The sequence below is a fragment of the Panulirus ornatus genome, chromosome 2 (assembly GCF_036320965.1).
Source record: "Panulirus ornatus isolate Po-2019 chromosome 2, ASM3632096v1, whole genome shotgun sequence".
NCBI lineage: Eukaryota > Metazoa > Arthropoda > Malacostraca > Decapoda > Palinuridae > Panulirus > Panulirus ornatus.
In genome coordinates this window covers 95,996,924-96,021,483 of record NC_092225.1, presented here as the reverse complement: position 1 = coordinate 96,021,483, position 24,560 = coordinate 95,996,924, and the positions used below count along the sequence as shown (strand labels likewise).

At 43.4% G+C, this 24,560-nt stretch overlaps 1 protein-coding gene across 2 annotated transcripts in view; it reads left to right on the top strand.

The window, feature by feature from the left end:
* Window positions 1-342: 342 nt before the first annotated feature.
* Window positions 343-24,560, top strand: part of LOC139758579 (uncharacterized) — a 433,037-nt gene continuing 408,819 nt past the window's right edge. For both annotated transcript variants that reach the window (XM_071680107.1, XM_071680101.1), the window contains exon 1: window positions 343-635. The gene's annotated coding sequence lies outside the window, so the exon portion shown is untranslated. The remainder of the gene's footprint in view (window positions 636-24,560) is intronic.

Here is a 24,560-nt window from a genome sequence, read left to right as displayed (position 1 = left end):
TATGTATGTATGTATGTATGTATGTATGTATATATGTATGTATATATGTATGTATGTATGTATGTATGTATATATGTATGTATGAGGGGAATGGATGGTATGGTAATAATACATCATCTAATTCGTAAAACATTAAAAGAGTAAATGATTTACGTAGAATTTACAGAGGAGGAAGATGGAGTACACACTCTAGCACATCATGACAGAATTCAGCTTAAAAAAAAAAAGAAAATGAAGAAATAGGTTAATGCTGAGACGCACACGCGCATGCGCCAACAGAAAACGGGAGCCAAAAACGTATCGAGGGGATCGTGTCCCCGGGTGTGGGGCGGGTTGGTTTCCCCTCACACGGCCGTGGGCGACCCGGCCGACCACACCGCCCGCCGCCAGTTGCCCCGCGACCACCTCTAGCGACCGACCCACCCAGCGACCGAACGTCCGACGGACGGCCGTGTGTGCGCTGAGACCTACTTACCTCCCTCGTGCGCTAAGACGTAAACATCGGTGCTTGGTGAACCTCTGTCTGTGTGGCCCGTTGCTCGCCCCTGGGAAGGGGGGGACTGTGTGTACAGTACGCCGCGGACCATACCGACAGCAGGGAGAGAAGAGAGACCCTCCCTCTCTCCTTACAGAAGGTGCAGTTTTGCTATCTCTTATTCCATTTGAGTCTGTGTATTTATTTATTTATTTTATTTTTCTTCTGCAGTGTTTTGTAAATTTTGTGTTCCGTGTCCTCGCTGGTTTATATTATGAGCCAGGTGGGGGTCTGTGGACTCGCTAGTTAGGCACAGACCACAGGGTATTTAGCGCGTAATGGTTTAGTTAAGATATGGCTCTGTGCGAGAAATGGCGGAAGAAGAGAAAAAGTAAACGTTGTGTGTTGAGTGGTTTTATGTGTGTGTGTGTTATCTGTGTGTTGATGTGTCTATATGGATGTGTCGTGTTTAATTCTAAACATATATGCTTTATCTAACTCCTAATATATATATATATATATATATATATATATATATATATATATATATATATATATATATATATATATATATAATATTCCTATGAGCACGGGGAAATGAAACACGATAAGTTGCCAAGTGCACTTTCGTGTAATAATCACATCATCAGGGGAGACACAAGAGAGATATAACAGTCAGTTGATATACAACGGAGAGACGTATCTAGGACGCCATTTGGTAAACCATGGAAAGTTTTGTGGGGCCTGGATTTGGAAAGGGAGCTGTGGTTTCGGTGCATTATACATGACAGCTAGAGACTGAGTGTGAACGAATGTGGCCTTTGTTGTCTTTTCCTAGCGCCACCTCGCGCACATGCGGGGGGGAGGGGGTTGTCATTTCATGCGTAGTGGGGTGGCGACGGGAATAAATAAGGGCAGACAGTATGAATTATGTACATGTGTATATATGTATATGCCTGTGTGTATATATATGTATACATTGAGATGTATAGGTAGGTATATGTGCGTGTGTGTGTGGGTGGGTTGCGCCATTTTTTCGTCTGTTTCCTTGCGCTACCTCGCTAACGCGGGAGACAGCGACAAAGTATAATAAATTAATAATATATGTATAAGTTGGATATTTAGATATTAGAGGAAAGTTTTTTTTAAAAAAAACAAAATGCGGGTTTTGAAGATCCGGCCGAAAGTTACATTACTGTCAATGTAATCCTAGAACGTTAATGTAATTCTAAAACATCATTGTCAATGTAATTGTAAACAGTTATCGTCAGTGTAATTATATAAAACGTTGTTTTATCTATGTAATTCTAAAACATTATTAGCGATGTAATTCTGAAGTTGTAGTGTCACTGTAATTCTAAAACATTGTTGTCAATGTAATTCATAAAAACCTTGTTGTCAATATAATTCTAAAAATTATTGGCAATGTAATTTTAAAACATATTTGCCAATGTAATCCTAAAAACAACATTGGTAATGTAATTTTCAGAAATTTGTTTCAATGTAATTCTAAAACGTCATTGGCAGTGTAATTCCAAAACATTAATGCCAATGTAATTCTAAAACATTGTATTTGATATGATTCTAAGATATTATCGTCAGTATAATCCTAAAATGGTATTGTCAATGTAATTCTGAAATTCTATTGCCGATGTAATTCTAAAACATTATCGTCAGTGTAATTTTGAAACGTTGCTCCTATGATTCTCAAACAATGCCACTGTAATTCTAAAACATGATTCTCAGTGTAATTCTACAACGTGACCGTCAATGTAATTCTAAAATATTAGTGTCAATGTAATTCTAAAACATCAGTGTCAATGTAATTTAAAACATTAGTGTCAAAGTAATTCTAAAATAATATTGTCAATGTAATTCTAAAATATTAGTGTCAATGTAATTCTAAAACATTAGTGTCAATGTAATTTAAAACATTAGTGTCAAAGTAATTCTAAAATACTAGTGTCAATGTAATTCTAAAATATTATTGTCAATGTAATTCTGAAATATTAGTGTCAATGTAATTTAAAACATTAGTGTCAAAGTAATTCTAAAATACTAGTGTCAATGTAATTCTAAAATATTATTGTCAATGTAATTCTGAAATATTAGTGTCAATGTAATTCTAAAACATTAGTGTCAATGTAATTTAAAACATTAGTGTCAAAGTAATTCTAAAATACTAGTGTCAATGTAATTCTAAAATATTCGTGTCAATGTAATTCTAAAACATTAGTGTCAAAGTAATTCTAAATCATTAGTGTCAATGTAATTCTAAAACATTAGTGTCAAAGTAATTCTAAAACATTAGTGTCAATGTAATTCTAAAACATTAGTGTCAATGTAATTCTAAAATATTAGTGTCAATGTAATTCTAAAAGAGAGAAAAAGAATCGTTCATTTAGATGTAGTTCTAAAGCAATATATCTTTTTTGGGTTCATTTCCAGCGGGTAATAGTGCGTTCAATTTGTGCGTTCAAAGGAAGAGCGTTGTGAGCGTTCTTATGTTCGTGTTCATCAAAACTCATTCCCTCACATCATTCACCTCCAAGTGCAGATAAATACTGACGAAAAATTAACTAATTATATACATAATTGGATAGATAAATACTGACGAAAAATAACTAATTATATAAATAATTGGATAACAATTTTTCGAACACATTCAAAAAGTTCTCCAAAATTTTTTTTTTTATTTCCAGTGGCGCTACGATAATTTCTTATATTTAATGTGATTTTAACAATTTTTTGAAATAATTCTATTTGGAAAATTGGGTGAGGTTTCAATTGACCTGGTAAATAATAGGGTTTGACCTACCATGGCAAATAGGTTTCGACCTGTTAAATAGGGTTTGACCTGGTAAATAGGGTTTGACCTGGTAAATAGGGTTTGACCTGGTAAATAGGGTTTGACCTGTTATATAGGGTTTGACCTGTTAAATAGGATTTGACCTGTTAAATACGGTTTGACCTGATAAATAGGGTTTGACCTGGTGAATTGGGTTTGACTTGGTAAATAGGGTTTGACTTGTTAAATAGGGTTTGACCTGGTAAATAGGGTTTGACCTGTTAAATAGGGTTTGACCTGGTAAATAGGATTTGACCTGGTAAATAGGGTTTGACCTGTTAAATAGAGTTTGACCTGTTAAATAGGGTTTGACCTGGTAAATAGGGTTTGACCTGGTAAATAGGGTTTGACCTGTTATATAGGGTTTGACCTGTTAAATAGGGTTTGACTTGGTAAATAGGGTTTGACCTGGTAAATAGGGTTTGATCTGGTAAATAGGGTTTGACTTGGTAAATAGGGTTTGACCTGGTAAATAGGGTTTGACTTGGCAGATAGGGTTTGACCTAGTAAATAGGGTTTGACCTGTTAAATAGGGTTTGACCTGGTAATTAGGGTTTGACCTGTTAAATAGGGTTTGACCTGGTAAATAGGGTTTGACCTGGTAAATAGGGTTTGACCTGGTAAATAGGGTTTGACCTGTTATATAGGGTTTGACCTGTTAAATAGGGTTTGACCTGTTAAATAGGGTTTGACTTGGTAAATAGGGTTTGACCTGATAAATAGGGTTTGACCTGTTAAATAGAGTTTGACCTGTTAAATAGGGTTTGACCTGTTAAATAGGGTTTGACCTGGTAAATAGGGTTTGACCTGTTATATAGGGTTTGACTTGTTAAATAGGGTTTGACTTGGTAAATAGGGTTTGACCTGGTAAATAGGGTTTGATCTGGTAAATAGGGTTTGACCTGGTAAATAGGGTTTGACCTGGCAGATAGGGTTTGACCTAGTAAATAGGGTTTGACCTGTTAAATAGGGTTTGACCTGGTAGACAGGGTTTGACCTGGTAAATAGGGTTTGACCTGGTAAATAGGGTTTGACCTGGTAAATAGGGTTTGACCTGGTAAATAGGGTTTGACCTGGTAAATAGGGTTCCCCTTTGACCCGGGAGTCACGTGTTTTGTGTTGTCCACACAGTGTTTCCTGTTGTTCTCATCTCACTGTCAATAACATATGCAACACTGAAGACCACACAAGTGTTCAACGAAGCTGTGTGTGTTGCACTGCAGGTAGACAAGTGTTCCATGGAGGTGTTGCTGGAACCAAGTGTTCCATGGAGGTGTTGCTGGAACCAAGTGTTCCATGGAGGTGTTTGCTGGAAGCAAGTGTTCCATGGAGGTGTTGCTGGAGACCAAGTGTTCCATGGAGGTGTTGCTGGAGACCAAGTGTTCCATGGAGGTGTTTGCTGGAACCAAGTGTTCCATGGAGGTGTTGCTGGAACCAAGTGTTCCATGGAGGTGTTGCTGAACCAAGTGTTCCATGGAGGTGTTTGCTGGAACCAAGTGTTCCATGGAGGTGTTGCTGGAGACCAAGTGTTCCATGGAGGTGTTGCTGGAGACCAAGTGTTCCATGGAGGTGTTTGCTGGAACCAAGTGTTCCATGGAGGTGTTGCTGGAAGCAAGTGTTCCATGGAGGTGTTGCTGGAACCAAGTGTTCCACGGAGGTGTTGGTGGAACCAAGTGTTCCATGGAGGTGTTGGTGGAACCAAGTGTTCCAGGGAGGTGTTGGTGGAAGCAAGTGTTCCATGAAGGTGTTGCTGGAACCAAGTGTTCCATGGAGGTGTTGCTGAACCAAGTGTTCCATGGAGGTGTTGCTGGAAGCAAGTGTTCCATGGAGGTGTTGCTGGAACCAAGTGTTCCATGGAGGTGTTGCTGGAACCAAGTGTTCCATGGAGGTGTTGCTGGAACCAAGTGTTCCATGGAGGTGTTGGTGGAACCAAGTGTTCCATGGAGGTGTTGCTGGAACCAAGTGTTCCATGGAGGTGTTGCTGGAACCAAGTGTTCCATGGAGGTGTTGCTGGAACCAAGTGTTCCATGGAGGTGTTGGTGGAACCAAGTGTTCCATGGAGGTGTTGCTGGAACCAAGTGTTCCATGGAGGTGTTGCTGGAACCAAGTGTTCCAATGAGGTGTTGCTGCAACCAAGTGTTCCATGGAGGTGTTGCTGGAACCAAGTGTTCCATGGAGGTGTTGGTGGAACCAAGTGTTCCATGGAGGTGTTGGTGGAACCAAGTGTTCCATGGAGGTGTTTGCTGGAACCGAGTGTTCCATGGAGGTGTTGCTGGAACCAAGTGTTCCATGGAGGTGTTGCTGGAACCAAGTGTTCCATGGAGGTGTTGCTAGAACCAAGTGTTCCATGGAGGTGTTGCTGGAACCAAGTGTTCCATGGAGGTGTTGCTAGAACCAAGTGTTCCATGGAGGTGTTGCTGGAACCATATACGTAGATCAGATATAGTTACAAATAAGCTTTGTGTTTAAGGTTTCTGTACATGGCATTATATTATTTCTACCTAATTATCTGGGCGTTATTTTTAAATGTAACTTCCCATAAATCATTATATGAGCGTTATTTTTAAATGTAACTTCCCATACCTCATTATATGAGCGTTATTTTTAAATGTAACTTCCCATACCTAATTATGTGGACGTTGTTTTTAAATGTAACTTCCCATACCTAATTATGTGAGCGTTATTTTTAAATGTAACTTCCCATACCTCATTATCTGGACGTTATTTTAAATGTAAATTCCCATACCTGATTATCTGCACGTTTTTAAATGTAACTTCCCATACCTGATTATCTGCACGTTTTTAAATGTAACTTCCCATACCTGATTATCTGCACGTTTTTAAATGTAACTTCCCATACCTAATTTTCTGAGCGTTATTCTAAAGATAAGTTCCGATATCTCATTGTCTGGGTGTTGTTTTTAAAAGGCCCCTCATACAATGATGAGTTCCATACGGGAGAAGGACGAGAGAGAGAGAGAGAGAGAGAGAGAGAGAGAGAGAGAGAGAGAGAGAGAGAGAGAGAGAGAGAGAGAGAGAGAGAGAGAGGCCTCATGTTGCCCCACCGTGGAAGAGAGAAGAGTGAGGGGTGACCTGATCACAGCCTTCATGATGTACAATGTAGTCAACAGGACTTCGAGAGATGTGGGAACCTCACAGCCACGGTACATCATACCACAACATACACACGCACACATGTGGCGAATACCACAACATACACACACATGTGGCGAATACCACAACATACACACACATGTGGCGAATACCACAACATACACACACACATGTGGCGAATACCACAACATACACACACACATGTGGCGAATACCACAACATACACACACACATGTGGCGAATACCACAACATACACACACACATGTGGCGAATACCACAACATACACACACACATGTGGCGAATACCACAACATACACACACACATGTGGCGAATACCACAACATACACACACACATGTGGCGAATACCACAACATACACACACATGTGGCGAATACCACAACATACACACACACATGTGGCGAATACCACAACATACACACACACATGTGGCGAATACCACAACATACACACACACATGTGGCGAATACCACAACATACACACACATGTGGCGAATACCACAACATACACACACACATGTGGCGAATACCACAACATACACACACACATGTGGCGAATACCACAACATACACACACACATGTGGCGAATACCACAACATACACACACATGTGGCGAATACCACAACATACACACACATGTGGCGAATACCACAACATACACACACATGTGGCGAATACCACAACATACACACACATGTGGCGAATACCACAACATACACACACATGTGGCGAATACCACAACATACACACACACATGTGGCGAATACCACAACATACACACACATGTGGCGAATACCACAACATACACACACATGTGGCGAATACCACAACATACACACACATGTGGCGAATACCACAACATACACACACATGTGGCGAATACCACAACATACACACACATGTGGCGAATACCACAACATACACACACATGTGGCGAATACCACAACATACACACACATGTGGCGAATACCACAACATACACACACATGTGGCGAATACCACAACATACACACACATGTGGCGAATACCACAACATACACACACATGTGGCGAATACCACAACATACACACACATGTGGCGAATACCACAACATACACACACATGTGGCGAATACCACAACATACACACACATGTGGCGAATACCACAACATACACACACATGTGGCGAATACCACAACATACACACACATGTGGCGAATACCACAACATACACACACACATGTGGCGAATACCACAACATACACACACATGTGGCGAATACCACAACATACACACACACATGTGGCGAATACCACAACATACACACACACATGTGGCGAATACCACAACATACACACACACATGTGGCGAATACCACAACATACACACACATGTGGCGAATACCACAACATACACACACATGTGGCGAATACCACAACATACACACACACATGTGGCGAATACCACAACATACACACACATGTGGCGAATACCACAACATACACACACACATGTGGCGAATACCACAACATACACACACACATGTGGCGAATACCACAACATACACACACACATGTGGCGAATACCACAACATACACACACATATGGCGAATACCACAACATACACACACATGTGGCGAATACCACAACATACACACACACATGTGGCGAATACCACAACATACACACACATGTGGCGAATACCACAACATACACACACATGTGGCGAATACCACAACATACACACACATGTGGCGAATACCACAACATACACACACACATGTGGCGAATACCACAACATACACACACATATGGCGAATACCACAACATACACACACATGTGGCGAATACCACAACATACACACACACATGTGGCGAATACCACAACATACACACACATGTGGCGAATACCACAACATACACACACATGTGGCGAATACCACAACATACACACACATGTGGCGAATACCACAACATACACACACATGTGGCGAATACCACAACATACACACACATGTGGCGAATACCACAACATACACACACACACACACATGTGGCGAATACCACAACATACACACACACATGTGGCGAATACCACAACATACACACACACATGTGGCGAATACCACAACATACACACACATGTGGCGAATACCACAACATACACACACATGTGGCGAATACCACAACATACACACACACATGTGGCGAATACCACAACATACACACACACATGTGGCGAATACCACAACATACACACACACACATGTGGCGAATACCACAACATACACACACATGTGGCGAATACCACAACATACACACACACATGTGGCGAATACCACAACATACACACACACATGTGGCGAATACCACAACATACACACACACATGTGGCGAATACCACAACATACACACACATGTGGCGAATACCACAACATACACACACACATGTGGCGAATACCACAACATACACACACACATGTGGCGAATACCACAACATACACCACACAAATGTGGCGAATACCACAACATACACACACACATGTGGCGAATACCACAACATACACACACACATGTGGCGAATACCACACACACACACACATGTGGCGAATACCAACAACATACACACACATGTGGCGAATACCACAACATACACACACAAGTGGCGAATTACCACAACATACACACACACTAACATGTGGCGAATACCACAACATACACAACACACATTTGGCGAATGCCACAACATACACACACAAGTGGCGATACCACAACATACACACACATGTGGCGAATACCACAACATACACACACATGTGGCGAATACCACAACATACACACACACATGTGGCGAATACCACAACATACACACACACATGTGGCGAATACCACAACATACACACACACATGTGGCGAATACCACAACAAACACACACATGTGGCGAATACCACAACATACACACACACATGTGGTGAATACCACAACATACACACACACATGTGGTGAATACCACAACATACACACACACATGTGGCGAATACCACAACATACACACACACACACACACATGTGGCGAATACCACAACATACACACACACATGTGGCGAATACCACAACATACACACACATGTGGCGAATACCACAACATACACACACATGTGACGAATACCACAACATACACATACACATGTGGCGAATACCACAACATACACACACATGTGACGAATACCACAACATACACACACATATGTGGCGAATACCACAACATACACACACACATGTGGCGAATACCACTACATACACACACACATGTGGCGAATACCACAACATACACACCCACATGTGGCGAATACCACAACATACACACAGACGTTTAGATAAAAGGGGCGTTGTGCTGTGTAGAAACATATATTTGGTGACAATATGCCCGAATGTGTACACATCAATTTGATGAAGACAAGTTCATGTGAACGCGGGAGACAGCTTGAGACTGAGTGTGAACGAATCTGGCCTTTGTTGTCTTTTCCTGGCGCTACCTCGCGCACATGCGGGTGGAGGGGGTTGTTATATCATGTGTGGCGAGGTGGCGATGGGAATGAATAAGGGCAGACAGTATGAATTATGTACGTGTGTATATATGTATATGTCTGTGTGTGTATATATATGTGTACATTGAGATGTATAGGTAAATATATGTGCGTGTGTGGACGTATATATATATATATATATATATATATATATATATATATATATATATATATATATATATATATATATATATATTCCTATGAGTCCACGGGGAAAATGAAACACGATAAGTTCCCAAGTGCACTTTCGTGTAATAATCACATCATCAGGGGAGACAATCGCATGTTTACCAAATGGCGTCCTAGCTTCGTCTCTTCGAAGTATATCAACTGACTTATATTGTGGGTGAAGGTAATGCACAGGATTAAAGCGAACATGGAACGTATGTATACCTGAATTTTACACTGTGTATACCTGGGTTTCCACTGTGTGTATATACCTGAAGTTTACACTGTGTATACCTGGGTTTACACTGTGTGTATATACCTGAAGTTTACACTGTGTATACCTGGGTTTACACTGTGTATATACCTGAAGTTTACACTGTGTATACCTGGGTTTACACTATGTATATACCTGAAGTTTACACTGTGTATACCTGGGTTTACACTATGTATATACCTGAAGTTTACACTGTGTATACCTGGGGTTTACACTGTCTACCTGATGTTTACATTGTGTGCATACCTGGAGTTTACACTGTATACCTGATGTTTACATTGTGTATACCTGGAGTTTACACTGTGTGTATACCCGGTGATTACATTGTGTGTATACTTGGGGTTTACACTGTGTATGCTTAGGGTTTACACTGTGTATATACTTGGGGTTTACACTATGTGTATGCTGAGGGTTTACACTGTGTATACCTGGGGTTTACACTATATACCTGGGGTTTGTACTGTATACCTGCGGTTTACGCTGTGTATACTTGGGTCTTGCACTGTGTATACCTGGGTTTATACTGTGTGCATACCTGGGCTAACACTGTGTGTATACCTGAGGTTTACACTGTGTGTATACCTTGGTTTACACTGTGTGTATCCCTGGGTTCACAGTGTGTGTATACCTTGGTTTACACCGTGTATACCTTGGTTTTACACTGTGTATACCTTGGGCTTACACTGTGTATATACCTGGGTCTACAATACACCAGACAGAAAAAGAGATGATGTGAGATTATATATATATATATATATTTTTTTTTTCATACTATTCGCCATTTCCCGCGATAGCGAGGTAGCGTTAAGAACAGAGGACTGGGCCTTTGAGGGAATATCCTCACCTGGCCCTCTTCTCTGTTCCTTCTTTTGGAAAAAAAAGAAAAAAAAAACCCGAGAGGGGAGGATTTCCAGCCCACCGCTCCCTTCCCTTTTAGTCGCCTTCTACGACACGCAGGGAATACGTGGGAAGTATTCTTTCTCCCCTATCCCCAGGGAATATATATATATATATATATATATATATATATATATATATATATATATATATATATATATATATATATATATATATATATATTCGTTGCATTATGCTGTATTATATCGGCATGTGTTGTAGGTGATTGTAGCCTGAGTTACTGTATGTTAATCTTATATATTACTCTCTATTTATAATGAAATCTTGTATGTTTATTATATGTAATGGGATTAATTATATGATTACTTTTACTGGGTATTATTATTATTATTATTATTATTATTATTATTATTATTATTATTATTATTATTGTTATTATTATTGGGTGAGAGGGTTAGGGAAAATGATTTGGTAAACAGAGAAGAGGTAGTAAAAGCTTTGCGGAAGATGAAAGCCGGCAAGGCAGCAGGTTTGGATGGTATTGCAGTGGAATTTATTAAAAAAGGGGGTGACTGTATTGTTGACTGGTTGGTAAGGTTATTTAATGTATGTATGACTCATGGTGAGGTGCCTGAGGATTGGCGGAATGCGTGCATAGTACCATTGTACAAAGGCAAAGGGGATAAGAGTGAGTGCTCAAATTACAGAGGTATAAGTTTGTTGAGTATTCCTGGTAAATTATATGGGAGGGTATTGATTGAGAGGGTGAAGGCATGTACAGAGCATCAGATTGGGGAAGAGTAGTGTGGTTTCAGAAGTGGTAGAGGATGTGTGGATCAGGTGTTTGCTTTGAAGAATGTATGTGGGAAATACTTAGAAAAGCAAATGGATTTGTATGTAGCATTTATGGATCTAGAGAAGGCATATGATAGAGTTGATAGAGATGCTCTGTGGAAGGTATTAAGAATATATGGTGTGGGAGGCAAGTTGTTAGAAGCAGTGAAAAGTTTTTATCGAGGATGTAAGGCATGTGTACGTGTAGGAAGAGAGGAAAGTGATTGGTTCTCAGTGAATGTAGGTTTGCGGCAGGGGTGTGTGATGTCTCCATGGTTGTTTAATTTGTTTATGGATGGGGTTGTTAGGGAGGTGAATGCAAGAGTTTTGGAAAGAGGGGCAAGTATGAAGTCTGTTGGGGATGAGAGAGCTTGGGAAGTGAGTCAGTTGTTGTTCGCTGATGATACAGCGCTGGTGGCTGATTCATGTGAGAAACTGCAGAAGCTGGTGACTGAGTTTGGTAAAGTGTGTGAAAGAAGAAAGTTAAGAGTAAATGTGAATAAGAGCAAGGTTATTAGGTACAGTAGGGTTGAGGGTCCAAGTCAATTGGGAGGTGAGTTTGATGGAGAAAAACTGGAGGAAGTAAAGTGTTTTAGATATCTGGGAGTGGATCTGGCAGCGGATGGAACCATGGAAGCGGAAGTGGACCATAGGGTGGGGGAGGGGGCGAAAATTCTGGGAGCCTTGAAGAATGTGTGGAAGTCGAGAACATTATCTCGGAAAGCATGTTTGAAGGAATAGTGGTTCCAACAATGTTGTATGGTTGCGAGACGTGGGCTATGGATAGAGTTGTGCGCAGGAGGATGGATGTGCTGGAAATGAGATGTTTGAGGACAATGTGTGGTGTGAGGTGGTTTGATCGAGTAAGTAACGTAAGGGTAAGAGAGATGTGTGGAAATAAAAAGAGCGTGGTTGAGAGAGCAGAAGAGGGTGTTTTGAAATGGTTTGGGCACATGGAGAGAATGAGTGAGGAAAGATTGACCAAGAGGATATATGTGTCGTAGGTGGAGGGAACGAGGAGAAGTGGGAGACCAAATTGGAGGTGGAAAGATGGTGTGAAAAAGATTTTGTGTGATCGGGGCCTGAACATGCAGGAGGGTGAAAGGAGGGCAAGGAATAGAGTGAATTGGATCGATGTGGTATACCGGGGTTGACGTGCTGTCAGTGGATTGAATCAGGGCATGTGAAGCGTCTGGGGTAAACCATGGAAAGCTGTGTAGGTATGTATGTTTGCGTGTGTGGACGTGTGTATGTACATGTGTATGGGGGGGGGGGGGTTGGGCCATTTCTTTCGTCTGTTTCCTTGCGCTACCTCGCAAACGCGGGAGACAGCGACAAAGCAAAAAAAAAAAAAAAATTATTATTGTTATTATTATTATCATTATTATTATTGTTATTATTATTATGATTATTATTATTATTATCATTATTGTTATTGTTGTTGTTGTTGTTGTTGTTATTGTTGTTGTTAAGGACCCCGTTTGTGGGAATCGTACAACAGTGAGGCTGCGCCCCGCGCGGGAGCAGGGTAAGGTGGGCCTCACTGGGACGAGAAGGTCTTCGTCGACGCTAGCTGACTCTTCACTTGGCTTGTTATAAAAAAGGAGGGGAGTCCATGAACACACACACACACACACACACACACACACACACACACACACAAGAAGGAACAGAGAAGGTGGCCAAGTGAAGATATTCCCTCTGAGGCTCAGTCCTCTGTTCTTGACGCTACCTTGCTAACCCGGGAAATGGCGAATATGTATGAAAGAAAAGGAAAGATACTTAATCGCTGTTTCCCGCATCAACGAGGTAGCGCTAGGGTACAGACCCCACATACACATGTATATACATACACGCCCATATATATACATATACATACAGAGACATATACATATATACATATGTACGTATTCACACTTGCTGCCTTCATCCATTCCCGTCGCCACCTCGCCACACAGGAAACAGGACCCCTCCTTCCCCCATACATATCAATACACATCATACAAACAACAAATCTATACACACAGTTATATACATCATAATATGCAAATTAGCCACACAGAACACAGCAATGTATTTAACACGTCAACAATAACGTGAATCACGTGACCCGTACCACGTGCGGTGTCGATCGTGAATGACGTGACCCGTACCACGTGCGGTGTCGATCGCTCCGTGGTAGAACACGTGTTCCGTGGTAATGATTGACGTGTGACGTGTTCTGTAGCGCTACGCGTGTTCGGTCTGTGCCACACCACCACCACGTGTGCCACACCACCACCACGTGTGCCACACCACCACCACGTGTGGCACACGTGGCTCCGTCATGTGACATCTCACCTCACCACAACCCTGTCTGTCCCACGACCCTGTCTGTCCCACGACCCCGTCTGTCCCACGACCCCGTCTGTCCCACGACCCCGTAGTCTGTCCCATGACGACGTAGTCTGTTCCACGACCCTGTCTGTCCCACGACCCACGTCTATTCCACGACCCTGTCTGTCCCATGACGACGTAGTCTGTCCCATGACCCTGTCTGTCCCACGACCCCTGTCTGTTCCGCGACCCCGTCTGTCCCACGACCTTGTCTGTCCCACGACCCTGTCTGTTCCACTACCCCGTCTGTCCCACGACCCTGTCTGTTCCGCGACCCTGTCTGTCCCACGACCCACGTCTATTCCACTACCCCGTCTGTCCTACGACCCCGTAGTCTGTCCCATGACACCGTCCGTCTGTCCCACGACCATCCCGTCTATTTTACGACCCTGTCTGTCCCACGACCCCGTAGTCTGTCCCACGACCCTGTCTGTCCCACGACCCACGTCTATTCCACTACCCCGTCTGTCCCACAACCCCGTAGTCTGTCCCACGACCCCGTAGTCTGTCCCATGACACCGTCTGTCTGTCCCACGACCACTACCGTCTATTTCACGACCCTGTCTGTCCCACGACAACGTAGTCTGTCCCACGACAACGTAGTCTGTCCCACGACCCCGTCTGTCCCATGACACCGTCCGTCTGTCCCACGACCACCCCGTCTATTTCACGACCCTGTGTGTCCCACGACGACGTAGTCTGTCCCATGACCTCGTCTGTCCCATGACACCGTCCGTCTGTCCCACGACCACCCCCGTCTATTCCACGACCCCCACCTGTCCCACGACCTCGTAGTCTGTCCCACGACCTCATCTGTCCCACGACCTCGTCTCGTTCGCGTAGGACTTTGCAAAGGTCACATGACTCCTCACCTCCCCTCTCCCAGGGTCAGGTCACCTGTGTTTGTGTGTGTGTGTGTGTGTTGTGTGTGTGTGTAGCGTGCATGTGTGTGTGTGTGTGTGTGTGGCGTACATACCTTCCACAGGTGTGCTGGATCATCTGATTGGTAGTTACGAATTGGCCTTGGGAGGCCCTTAATGACCCTGACGGGTGATTAACCCAGGGATCCAGTTCACCAGTTAGCCACACTCAAGATTAGCAAGGGAGGTCATACATAAACTTGAACTCCAGCTTGATATGCCTTTGATACACACACACACACACACACACACACACACACACACACACATACGTACACACACACACACACACACATACACACACACATACACACACACTCATTATAATACCTTGTGCATACATAGTGAGTTTCTCACATCAATAAATGATGTTTATATAAAAATCCTGAATGAATACATCATACATAAAGTTAGATTCATAGAGTCATACATAATTGTAAACGCCAGCTTAAGTCAGAATTCACGTACACGAACGCAGTCTCCTACTTCAAACCTCAAACACGAACCTAATCCGGGACTTAAAAACTCATACGCCAATATTAAGTCATTTTTGGAATGTATTTATGACCCTCTGAGGTGATGACCTTCCCTGTGGTCAAATTAAAACCATTGAACATAGATTTTTTTTTTTGAACACTTATCTCTTTACCCTTCCTCGACCTCAGAAATGTATCGTCTTCCTAAATCTATAACGAAGCTTCTTTTCAGCGCTTCGAACCGCTTCGTTATCAGCCATCACTCCATACGATCAATAATGTTCGGATCATTGCTTCGAACCGCTTCGTTATCAGCCATCGCCACACACCGTCACCAGTGTTCGAATCACTGCTTCAGACCGCTTCATTACCAACCATCGCTACACACACACACACACACACACACACACACAGAGTCAGCCGTGTTCGAACCAGTGCTTTGAAGCGTTTCATTACACCTTGCCTCCCCGTACACTATGAATGATTAATGCGTTAATCAATAACGTACATCATTGCTCTAAACCACCACACCGCCAGCTTTCAATCACCAGTGTGCGAGTCACTGCTTCAAACAGCTTCATTAGCACACACACACACACACACAGACACACACACACACACACAGACACACACACACACACACAGCAGTGTTCGATCTTGGTGAAATTCTTGGATATTGCGATGCATATGCGGTACACTGGACCATATGTACGCCGGTCCATATTGAGTAAGGTCCATCGGTCCATAGTTCAGTAAGGCACGTTGCTCCATGTTCATCGAGGTTCATCGGTTCGAATCCAGTAAAGTACACTGGGCCATATTCAGTAAGGTACACTAGTCGCTTTTCATTAAGGTACACCGTAGTACGAATGTATGGTACGTCTTGTCCCTGTGTGGGTGTGTGTGTGTCGCAGAAGGTGACTCAAAGGGACGGGAGCGGGGGAGGGCTAGAAACCCTCCCCTCCTTGTATTTTAACTTTCTAAAAGGGGAAACAGAAGGAGTCACGCGAGGAGTGCTCATCCTCCTCGTAGACTCAGATTGGGGTGTCTAAATGTGTGTGGATGTAACCAAGATGAGAAAAAAGGAGAGAGATAGGTAGTATGTTTGAGGAAAGGAACCTTCATGTTTTGGCTCTGAGTGAAACGAAACTCAAGGGGTGCTTGGGTCTTGAATATACAGGGTGAAGATCGTGCCGGGGAAAGAGTAAATTGGAGAGATGTGGTATACAGGGGGCGACGTGTTGTTACTGGATTGCACCAGGGCATATGAAGCGTCCGGGGTAAACCATGGATAAGATCTGTTGGGGGGCCTGGATGTGGAAAGGGAGCTGTGGTTTCGGTGCATCATTACATGACAGCTAGAGACTTGAGTGTGAAAGAATACCGCTTTTTCTTCGTCTGTTCCCGACCCCCCCACTATACTTCACACTCCATTCTCACTTTGAACTCTCCTCTCACCTGACACTGCTCCTCTCTCACTCCCCCCCCTCTCTCTCTCTCTCTCTCTCTCTCTCTCTCTCTCTCTCTCTCTCTCTCTCTCTCTCTCTCTCTCTCTCACCTCACCCTCACGCGTGAGGCAGGGACCACATCCGTCACACTGTGGTGGTCGTGACAGGTAAAGCGACGTGCAAAATCCATGATCATTGGCTACCCAGTGGCATCACACAGCCACACACACACACACACACACACACACACACACAAGGTCTGCGTTACCAAAATATCTTCATCTTAAACTTTCATGTATTTCTTTTTTCCAGTATATCACAGATGAACGAGACACATTTAGGAGGTTGACTTTAACAACAGTTTAAACGAGACTTTGTGTCCATGATTGGAATATCATATATGTATGTGAGAAATACTTAGAAATTACAAATAGATTTGTATGTGGCATTTATGGATCTGGAGAAGGCATATGATAGAGTTGATAGAGATGCTCTGTGGAAGGTATTAAGAATATATGGTGTGGGAGGCAAGTTGTTAGAAGCAGTGAAAAGTTTTTATCGAGGATGTAAGGCATGTGTACGTGTAGGAAGAGAGGAAAGTGATTGGTTCTCAGTGAATGTAGGTTTGCGGCAGGGGTGTGTGATGTCTCCATGGTTGTTTAATTTGTTTATGGATGGGGTGGTTAGGGAGGTGAATGCAAGAGTTTTGGAAAGAGGGGCAAGTACGCAGTCTGTTGTGGATGAGAGGGCTTGAGAAGTGAGTCAGTTGTTGTTCGCTGATGATACAGCGCTGATGGCTGATTCGTGTGAGAAACTGCAGAAGTTGGTGACTGAGTTTGGTAAAGTGTGTGAAAGAAGAAAGCTGAGAGTAAATGTGAATAAGAGCAAGGTTATAAGGTTCAGTAGGGTTGAGGGACAAATCAATTGGAGGTAAGTTTGAATGAAGGAAAACTGGAGGAAGTGAAGTGTTTTAGATATCTGGGAGTGGATTTGGCAGCGGATGGAACCATGGAAGCGGAAATGAGTCACAGGGTGGGTGAGGGGCGAAGGGTCTGGAAGCGATGAAGAATGTGTGGAAGGAGAGAACGTTTTCTGAGAGAGCAGAAATGGGTATGTTTGAAGGAATAGTGGTTCCAACAATGTTGTATGGTTGCGAGGCGTGGACTATGGATAGAGTTGTGCGCAGGAGGATGGATGTACTGGAAATGAGATGTTTGAGGGCAATATGTGGTGTGAGGTGGTTTGATCGAGTAAGTAATGAAAGGGTAAGAGAGATGTGTGGTAATAAAAAGAGTGTGGTTGAGAGAGCAGAAGAGGGTGTTTTGAAATGGTTTGGTCACATGGAGAGAATGAGTGAGGAAAGATTGACCAAGAGGATATATGTGTCAGAGGTGGAGGAAACGAGGAGAGGTGGGAGACCAAATTGGAGGTGGAAGAATGGAGTAAAAAAGATTTTGAGTGATCGGGTCCTGAGCATGCAGGAGGGTGAAAGGCGTGCAAGGAATAGAGTGAATTGGAACGATGTGGTATACCGGGGTCGACGTGCTGTCAATGGATTGAACCAGGGCATGTGAAGCGTCTGGGGTTTACCATGGAAAGTGTTGTGGGGCCTGGATGTGGAAAGGGAGCTGTGGTTTCGGTGCATTACACATGACAGCTAGAGACTGTTTTCCTGTGAGACGGGGTAGTGAGAAGAATGGAAGAAGGCAAGCAAGTATGAATATGTACATGTGTATATATGTATATGTCTGCGTATGTGTATGTATCGGTATGTATATGTTGATATGTATATGTACGAATGTGGGCGTTTATGCCTATATAAGTGTATATGATTGAATGGGCCCTTCTTCTGTTTCCTGGCGCTACCTCGCTGACGCGGGAAAGAGCGATTAGGCATTTTATATATATATATATATATATATAATATATATATATATATATATATATATATATATATATATATACATGACTTGTTTACCCTTGACTACATTACGATACATAATACAGTTGTGGTAGATTAATTGTATTGTGGACGCACACACACACACACACACACACACACACACACACAAGATGGTGTTAGAGATGTCTTTAGAAAATAGAAGATAATACACCTCACGGGTTCATTGACCGAGTGCGCGAGCGCGCGCGCGTATGTGTGTGTGTGTGTGTGTGTGTGTGTGTGTGTAACGGGGGGAGGGGGAGGGGGAGGTGGCGTGAGTCCCATTAAATGAATCCCTGGTGAGATCCGAACCCGGAATAAGCCCGCTTTGGGGTCTCGGGCGTGTGGCACGCGGCGCCAGTGTGTGAGAGAGAGAGAGAGAGAGAGAGAGAGAGAGAGAGAGAGAGAGAGAGAGAGAGAGAGAGAGAGAGAGAGAGATTACTCTTGAAATAAGAGGCCCAACTCTTATGAGAGTCCACCCAGCTTGCTCTTTCTCTTTTCTCTCTCTCTCTCTCTCTCTCTCTCTCTCTCTCTCTCTCTCTCTCTCTCTCTCTCTCTCTCTCTCTCTCTGTCTCTCTCTCTCTCTCTCTCTCTCTCTCCCCGAGTGTACGTTCTCCAGGTCGTCTTCTTCCAGATGGTTCCAGTAGCTTCTGGCATCGTCATCGCAGTTTCTAGGGTCGTCCCGTCGTGTTCAAGGGTCGTATACCGTCATGCTCAAGGGTCGTATACCGTCGTGCTCAAGGGTCGTATACCGTCGTGCTCAAGGGTCGTCCCGTCGTGTTCAAGGGTCGTATACCGTCATGCTCAAGGGTCGTATACCGTCGTGCTCAAGGGTCGTATACCGTCGTGCTCAAGGGTCGTCCCGTCGTGTTCAAGGGTCGTATACCGTCGTGTTCAAGGGTCGTATACCGTCGTGCTCAAGGGTCGTATACCGTCATGCTCAAGGGTCGTATACCGTCGTGCTCAAGGGTCGTATACCGTCGTGCTCAAGGGTCATACCGTCGTGTTCAAGGGTCGTACCGTCGTGTTCAAGGGTCGTATACCGTCGTGTTCAAGGGTCGTATACCGTCGTGCTCAAGGGTCGTATACCGTCGTGCTCAAGGGTCGTACCGTCATGCTCAAGGGTCGTACCGTTGTGCTCAAGGGTCGTACCGTTGTGCTCAAGGGTCGTACCGTTGTGCTCAAGGGTCGTACCGTCGTGCTCAAGGGTCGTATACCGTCATGCTCAAGGGTCGTATACCATCGTGCTCAAAGGTCGTACCGTCGTGCACAAGGGTCGTACCGTTGTGTTTAAGGGTCGTGCCGTCGTGCTCAAGGGTCGTATACCGTCATGCTCAAGGGTCGTATACCATCGTGCTCAAAGGTCGTGTACCGTCGTGCTCAAGGGTCGTACCGTCGTGTTCAAGGGTCGTACCGTCGTGCACAAGGGTCGTACCGTCGTGCTCAAGGGTCGTATACCGTCATGCTCAAGGGTCGTACCGTTGTGCTCAAGGGTCGTACCGTTGTGCTCAAGGGTCGTACCGTTGTGCTCAAGGGTCGTACCGTCGTGCTCAAGGGTCGTATACCGTCATGCTCAAGGGTCGTACCGTTGTGCTCAAGGGTCGTACCGTTGTGCTCAAGGGTCGTACCGTTGTGCTCAAAGGTCGTACCGTCGTGCACAAGGGTCGTACCGTTGTGTTTAAGGGTCGTGCCGTCGTGCTCAAGGGTCGTACTTAAGCGGGTAACATTTCCCCCCCCCCCCTCTGTACCCCCTGCTCACACACACACACACACACACACACACACACACACACACACACACACACAGACACACACACACACACACACACACACACACACACAGACACACACACACACACACACACACAGACACACACACACACAACCCACAACCCCACAACGTCACAACCCCCACAACCTCACAACCCCACAACGCCACAACCTCACAACCCCACAACCCACAACCTCACAACCCCACAACCTCACAACCCACAACCTCACAACCCCACAACGCACAACCCACAACCCCACAACGTCACAACCCCACAACCTCTCAACCCCACAACCTCTCAACCCCACAACCCCACAACCCACAACCCCACAACGTCACAGCCCCCACAACCTCACAACCCCACAACCTCACAACCCCACAACCTCTCAACCCCACAACCCCACAACCTCACAACCCCACAACCTCTCAACCCCACAACCTCACAACCTCACAACCCCACAACCCACACCACAACCCACAACCTCACAACCCCACAACCTCTCAACCCCACAACCCCACAACCTCACAACCCCACAACCTCACAACCCCACAACCTCACAACCCCACAACCCCACAACCTCACAACCCCACAACCTCACAACCCCACAACCACACAACCCCACAACCTCAACCCCACAACCCCACAACCCCACAACCCCACAACCTCACAACCCACAACCCCACAACCTCACAACCCCACAACCTCACAACCCCACAACCTCCACAACCCCCACAACCTCACAACCCCACAACCTCACAACCCCACAACCCCACAACCTCACAACCCCACAACCTCACAACCCCACAACCTCCACAACCCCCACAACCTCACAACCCCACAACCCCACAACCCACAACCTCACAACCCCACAACGCCACAACCTCACAACCCCACAACGCCACAACCTCACAACCCCACAACCTCCACAACCCCACAACCCCACAACCTCACAACCCCACAACCCCACAACCTCACAATCCCACAACCCCCACAACCTCACAGCTCACAACCCCACAACTCCACAACCTCACAACCTCACAACCTCACAAGCCCACAACCCCACAACCCCACAACCTCACAACCCCACAACCTCACAACTCACAACCCCACAACCTCACAACTCACAACCTCACAACTCACAACCCCACAACGTCAGCTGATCTGATGGTTTAATTATGACTTTGATTATTGATTTACATCACAGCAGATGTGAATATTTTGATTATCAATTACCATATTTACTTCCCACTGGACGAGCTAAGATCTGTTATCTGTGATAACCAAGTTATCTTTATCCATCATTTAATTTATTTACAAGTTATTATCTCAATGAACGAAAATTTATGATAAATATTTTTTTTTTCTTCGGTATTTCGCATCGTCGTTATATTAGAATATCTGGTTCATTGACTGTAAATATCTGGTTCATTTACTGTAAATATCTGGTTCATTGACTGTAAATATCTGGTTCATTTTACTGTAAATATCTGGTTCATTGACTGTAAATATCTGGTTCATTGACTGTAAATATCTGGTTCATTGACTGTAAATATCTGGTTCATTTACTGTAAATATCTGGTTCATTTACTGTAAATATCTGGTTCATTTACTGTAAATATCTGGTAAATTTACTGTAAATATCTGGTTCATTTACTGTAAATATCTGGTTCATTTACTGTAAATATCTGGTTCATTTACTGTAAATATCTGGTTCATTTACCAGGTGTAAATAGAATGTAAATTCGAGAAGGGAAAGACCGAGGCATATATGTATATGTAGTGATGTTGCATATGAACTTAGGGTTATAATGAACACTTGAAGGTGTTCAAATGATGGTTATGATGAACACTTAAAGGTGTTCAAATGATAGCTATAATGAACACTTGAAGGTGTTCAAATGATAGTTATAATGAACACTTGAAGGTGTTCAAATGATGGTTATGATGAACACTTAAAGGTGTTCAAATGATAGTTATAATGAACACTTGAAGGTGTTCAAATGATAGTTATAATGAACACTTAAAGGTGTTCAAATGATAGTTATAATGAACACTTGAAGGTGTTCAAATGATAGTTATAATGAACACTTAAAGGTGTTCAAATGATAGTTATAATGAACACTTGAAGGTGTTCAAATGATAGTTATAATGAACACTTGAGGGTGTTCAAATGATAGTTATAATGAACACTTGAAGGTGTTCAAATGATAGTTATAATGAACACTTGAAGGTGTTCAAATGATAGTTATAATAAACACTTGAAGGTGTTCAAATGATAGTTATGATGAACGCTTGGTGTTCAAATGATAGCTATAATGAACACTTAAAGGTGTTCAAATAATAGTTGTAATGAACACTTGAGGGTGTTCAAATGATAGTTATGATGAACACTCAAAGGTGTTCAAATGATAGTAATAATGAACACTTGAAGGTGTTCAAATGATAGTTATGATGAACACTTAAAGGTGTTCAAATGATAGCTATAATGAACACTTAAAGGTGTTCAAATGATAGTTATAATGAACACAAAGGTGTTCAAAAGATACAGTTGTACAGTTAAAGGTGTTCAAAAATAGTTATAATGAACACTTAAAGGTGTTCAAAAGATACAGTTGTACAGTTAAAGGTGTTTCCCAAAAGTTAAAATGAACTCTCAAAGATGTTCAAAAAAGTTATAATGAACACTTAAAGGTGTTCAAATGAGATATAATGAACACTTAAAGATGGTCATAAGATAGTTATAATGAACACTTAAAGGTGTTCAAATGATTTATAATGAACACTTAAAGATGGTTATAAAAATAGTTATAATGAACACTTGAAGGTGTTCAATACAATCTTTTCCCCCCATCTGGTAATTACAACCGTTCGTTGACAGCCTTAATTAACGACCCCCTCCCCTCCCCCCCCCTCCCCCCCTCCCCCCCCAACGTAACTACCCAACCAGCGAGAGACCACAAAAAGGGGGGGCGGGGGGCCCCCCCTCGTGACGTATAGCACTGTCTTGGCTCTACGTTAACAGCCAAATTAATTAGAGAAATCAGGAAAATCTTGAACAACATTAATCACCTTCTTACCATCCATTTTCTCTTTCCCCCTTCCCCTCAACCACCCCACCTTCGTTTTCTAATCTCTCCCATCATCCATTTTCTTTCTAGCCCCACCCCCTTGCTCCCCCTCCTCACCACAACTCGTTTTCTAATCTTTCTTATCAGCAGTTCGTGGTATCCATTTTCTTACCTTGCCAAACAAATACTTTACGAATGTGTATGACCCCCCAACGCTAACGACTTCCCCCCCCCCCAGGGAGTCATTAAGTCATTAAGAGGCGCTAATTACGGGTCAAACGAAGCGAAAACGCGGTGTGGGCGAGGTGATGTGGCTGATAACGCTCCCGGACTGATTTAAATCATTTATCGAACGTAAACAATTTATTATTGTAACTTAAGAACAATCATATCTAAA